This window comes from Apis dorsata, unplaced genomic scaffold, assembly GCF_000469605.1.
Source record: "Apis dorsata unplaced genomic scaffold, Apis dorsata 1.3 scaffold_292, whole genome shotgun sequence".
NCBI lineage: Eukaryota > Metazoa > Arthropoda > Insecta > Hymenoptera > Apidae > Apis > Apis dorsata.
Window position 1 is genome coordinate 523,620 of NW_006263567.1, and position 5,484 is coordinate 529,103.

Here is a 5,484-nt window from a genome sequence, read left to right on the forward strand (position 1 = left end):
GTTTTCGAGAGGAGGTGGGGAATTTTCGAGAGGAGGTGGGGAGTTTTCGAGGGGAGATGGGGAGTTTTCGAGGGGAGATAAAGAGTTTTCGAAGAGAGATGGAGAATTTTGGAGGATTAAAGCGACGCGAGGGAGGGAAAGAAAAAAGTAAGGAGTTCCTTTTTTCTTTTTTTTTGTTAGGTACGAAAAGGTAGGCCTAGTAGAAGTGTGAAAGCAGAGAAGAAAGGTCCGGTGGAAACGTCTGAAATATACAGGCGGATGCCTATAAACCGCGGCTCGAGTTTTCAATTGCTTCGTTGGCTCTTTTATGACCGAGAGCGGAGAGCCAGCCACGTGTGCGGAAAAATTCAAACGTGACCTGGGGGGACACGGGGTTGTAAAAAAGGCGAGCGTGAGGCGAGTACCGGCGAAGTAGCAATTGTATCGATGCAGCGGATGGAATAAAAATCTTCAATCTCTTTTGGCTGTTTTTTCTTTCTTTCTTTCTTTCTTTCTTTGTTTCCTTTTTTGGCTATAAAAGGATGATAAGAATCGTTAAATCATTCGTAAACGTATTTCGTATGATTAGCACGCGAGACACACGAGTTTTCACGAGTTTTCCCCGACGAGGGCCACGTTCTCGATTTATCGAATTTAAACGAGGCTAATCCGGTTTTATTAATCCAATTTAGTTCGAATGGGTGCGTGGTTCGTGTTGGCCAGTTATTAATGGCCAACGCAGTCCCCGAGATTCGAGATTCGCAAGTTCGAAGAGATATGGAAAACCATTAACCGGTAAGGGGTTGTTGCCTGAGGGAAGGTTAAGTTGAGGGTGGATAGAATATTTAATCGGTCGTTTATCGATTGCATAAATAAGTCTGTGGATCAATCTATGATTGAGATTAAAACACAATTCTATCTTTCAAATTTTACAAGAAGATTTTAAAATTTTCTGAAAGAGAGAGAGAGAAAAAATCTGGTTTGGAAACGAAGAGGAATATTTGTTTGCTGAAATAATTCTAGGAATGAAATTTTGCAAGTTAAACGTGTATTTGGTTATCTCGTGTCTCCGGTTTCACGTAGAATGTAACCATAGAAACGTTTTCAAGAATTTCTCGCGTAATATTCGCTATATACAGAGAACTGAAACCCAAAGTATTTACGTATTTGCCCGTAGATAAGTAATATTTTAGCAGGTATCCGACAACGAAGCCTGCATTTCAACCGCTGCAAATATTCCTTTACGCGAAATAATATTATAACTTTACTTCTACGCCGAGTTATTATTATGCCAACTATTCCACTCAAATTTTCGTTAAGGAAAAAAAGAAAAGAGAAAATCTACGCTTTGCGATAATAACTAAAAAAAAAATGAATATCCGCGAATTCAATCAGATTCGAGAATCGTTTGTCCTTTTTTTTCATCGAAAATAATTAATAAAATTACAAAATTTTTTCGACTTTCTCTCCACTTCGTGTATATCTCTACGATTAGAGATAATTGTGATTGAATATTCCAGAAAAATAATTTATTTAATTAATTTATCTGGATAAATTAATTTACGATATTTTCATAGAATAGAATATCTTTCGACATTGTGCGACGATTATTCAATTAGATATCGGAAATCTAGATTTAATAAACAGGATTAATTGTCGATTCGACGTGGCAAAGAAAAATTTGCGAATAATTAATATACAAATAATTTTATCTCGTTTTTTTAAAAACTTATAACACGAAGGAATAAGAGTATGTGTATGCGTGGATTAACCGTTATGGTTTAGGTATTCCTATAAAATAGAAGGATATATTCGAATAAATTTTCCGGTCAATTTTCGGCGTTTCTCCGAGTCGAGGCAAGCTATTGGAACGAAACGTGGGGAGCAAGGGAAGGAGAAGGGATGAACCGTTGATCAGGGCGCGAAAGATCGGCTGGTTTTTCCCGCGGGAGCCATATCCAGACATCCCACTTTCCCCTCCCCTTCACATTGTTCGCCCAGTTTGCGTCTAATACAAAACACCCCGGTGCAATAATTTCTGATTGTTGGAATTGAAAAAGATCCAATATCTCCTTTTTATCTCCCATCTTATTTTCTTACATAACATCTCCTTCGCAGTTCCATCAAATTTGACCGATTTGGAATCGGATCGGACAGATATCTTTTTCTCTTCTCGAAGCTGAAATCAGTGAAATTCAAAGACGAACGGAAAAAAGAAAAGAGAAAGAAAAGAAGACAAGACGCGATAACAAAGGATAAATCGAGAGATATAGAACGAGAAGGAATTCGATTCCCGCGCGGGAAGACGGGCCCTCGTGTTCTTTAAACGGTCGAAGAGTATGCGAGACACGCGGGGCCACCCCACTTCCGGTTCATGCATCACGCATCGTCCGCCGTGTTTCCTCTCCGTCCCCCTCCCCCGCTGCACGGGAAATCGCTCGCGAGATTAACAAGAATCCCCCGTCTCCCTTCTTTCTTTCTTTCTTTCTTTCTTTCTTTCTTTCCCCCAAGGACGATTCGGTTACCCTCCACTTCCGGTTTCCTGGCGCGACGGATTTACGGCGGAAGGTCCCGAGCTCGTTTTCCGTCGTTAGCGGAGAAACCGGCAGAGTATCTTCTCCGCCGAATGGAAAAGTTTCTCCCCCTCCCCCTCCTCTTGCCCTTGATCCGCGTTCGAGGGTGGTTTTCGAGGGCGGGCTTCGCCTCCCCAAATACGAACCGTCCAAACGAAAATTGTCTCTCTCCACCTGACATCGTAGACATCCTACTACCATTGCTCCGGGTGACTGTTTCAAATTGCCTCTTCGACCCCCGTGTTTCCTTCCTTATACGTTATTTTTCTCCTATACATGTATATACGGTCGTGTATACCTTAGACAGTCTCTCTTCTTTTATTTTAATTTAAATTTCAAGTTTTGACGTGCGCGAGGAATTTTTCGTTCGAATTGAATTCGCAACAAGTAATTTCAAACTGTATATAGGATTAAAGGGGGAGGAGAGAGGGAAGTTGAAGAGTAGAAATAACGCAATTTCGAAAGAATTTCGAGAAGAATTCTCGAAAGATTAGAACTTTTGAAAAAAATCACAGTCGATGAGTAATAATAATAATAACGATCTATCCAAGATTCCAAATCAGGATATCGCGACGCTTAGAGGGATCGATTAAATGTATTCATCGAGAATCGATATAAGGATTCTTCGATGACCTTGGTGTCGTCGCAAATATTTGCCGCTCTTTATGGCCCTCTTTACCTTCTTTCGCGTATCTCTCGCGAGTGATGGATGATGGAAAAACAAGCGAGCCTCCCCCTAAGTTATCAAGAAAAGACCAAGTTCGGGCAAACCTCATCAATCTAACCCGCTTGAATTTCTCGCCCTTAAAGCTTCTGCATTATTTCTCCATTATTCCACATTCTCCCGTACGTACGCGAGGACCACCGATACTTTCAACTTCGTCCTTCCAAACAACGTCGTTCATCAACAACGATACACGATTCCCGATATTACTAGCCCCACCAAACGTGAATTCCATCGTGCGAATTTACGATTTCATTCACCGTCCCACTTCCAAACTCGAACTCGCAATGCTCGCAAGATATCGTCGCCCGAATCCACGATAAAAATCCACCATTTCCCAATACCTCCATCGTTTCGAACGTTATTAATAGAAAAATATTGCTGCGCGTATCCATCGAGGAACAAGCAAACCATCGAGAAATTTTCAGGAGTCGAACAAACTTTCGAAATTCCACGAAAATCCAAAAATATCGGATCGACGAAAGTTCCGCCCGCGTCGAAACCAAACTTTTTCTCGAGCTTCGAAAGAAACTACCTGGAACTGGACGCGTTTCTCCGATCGATTTCGAGGCGTTTCCGGTCAGTTGGCCGGCCGGTCACACCCTGGGGAAGGTGAAAGGCGACGGAGCGAAAACCCAACCGAACCTTCTCGCTTCTCGCAACCCCTGCTTTCTTCGACACCCCGGAACAGCGGAGGTTTCGCCGCTCAAAGGCTGTCGCCGGAGCTTTGACTTCTCCAGCCTCGGAGCCGAAAGGAAAGTTTTAAACGCACGTCGACCGCCCCTCAAACGCACCTCCCCACCTCTCCCTCCCCGACCCTCCTTTTTTCCGCCCGCTGGAAAATTAACCCGAGCCCCGGCTATTTTTAGGTCGGTTCCCAACCCTTTGCGCCAACGCGGCCCGGTTCTCATGCTTTCCACCCCCGCAGACGCGTAATTAGAGATCCGGATGGGTGGCGCAACGGCTCCCCCTTCTTTTTTTAGCATTATATATTTATGTATTTTCTGGATTCGGGTGCAAAGGTGGACGAGCGCGATGTTTTAACCTGCACTGATTATTATTTTCTCTTTTTTTATCTACGAGTATGATCGTTGTCCGGGAAGAATATTTCTTTCGTGCTATTTTTTCTCAATTCGATCTTTAGATTGTTATATACGTAGATATGAGAACAACTTTTGACTCTGAGATGAGATATCCTTTATTATACAATCATTGTATCGTTAAATCAATTCTTTTTCGGATTTCCTTCTATCGTAGTCCGATTTCTTATTTTTTGAAGATATATTTTCGATTCCATAACGAGTTTTAATATTCGTTTTAAAAGTTAACAAGTTAACTCCTTTTAACGAAGAGGCGAGATCGTATTCTCTGATCGATCTGAAAAGGTAGAAAGAGAGCGAGAGAAGAAAAAAGTAATGAAGGTAAATGGAACGTTTATCTGGACAGTGGTTCCACTCTCACTCATTTTTAAGGGACACAGGGAATAATCTCTGGCCGCAGTTAGGATCCGGACAGTTTTTCAAAGGGGGAGGGATCGTAGGATGGGAAGGGTGAGGGACGAGTCCGCTCATTACGCGTAATCTGACGAAACCCGTCATTAATCTTCGTCCCTTCGGCTCTTTGCCTCTTCTTCGAGGCCGAAACCGTTCTTTCCCCCGGAAACTCGATCCGATCGGGACGTCGTGAACGGTTATCGCGGCGTCGACTTTCAACGTGGAGGCCAATTAATCCTGTTATAATCACTGTCGCCCTGTTATTATTAGTCCTTAAAGTTTGTTTTCATCCCGCTCGTTTTCGCGGAAAAGAAAACCGATCTTAAAATAAGCCAAGTTTTTGTTTCTCCAAACGAATTTTGAAGGAACGATGAAGAGAAAATTCTGATAAACCGAAGAAAACGGGAATTTCTTCTTCTTTTCGACGACAATAAGTCGAAAACGAAACGAAAATGTGGATTTTTTTGTTTTTTTTTTTAAGACAAAGAAAATTCGAATGTTCTTCGGAAATGAGCCAAATTGCAAAGAAATCTGAGAAAATTTTGTGAGCATAAAAATTCTGAATACGCTTCAAGACAGAATGAATTCGATTCTGAAATAATAATCGAGTTGAAGGAACAGTAATTAATCTAAAATACAATTAATGTAACAAAATTAATCGCTAATTAATTAAGATTGTGGGGGGAAGGGGGGGGGGCGTGACACGGACGAATAA

The 5,484-nt window shown here is 41.9% G+C and overlaps 1 protein-coding gene and 1 long non-coding RNA gene across 2 annotated transcripts in view; both read right to left on the reverse strand.

Annotated features, from left to right (window-relative positions):
* The window catches only part of LOC102678166, a 17,870-nt gene extending 14,139 nt beyond the window's left edge, over positions 1–3,731 (reverse strand). Inside the window, exon 1 of the long non-coding RNA XR_421988.1 lies at positions 3,718–3,731. This is a non-coding gene — a long non-coding RNA (uncharacterized LOC102678166). The remainder of the gene's footprint in view (positions 1–3,717) is intronic.
* The window catches only part of LOC102675236, a 181,283-nt gene that overhangs the window by 81,734 nt on the left and 94,065 nt on the right, over positions 1–5,484 (reverse strand). The window lies entirely within an intron of this gene.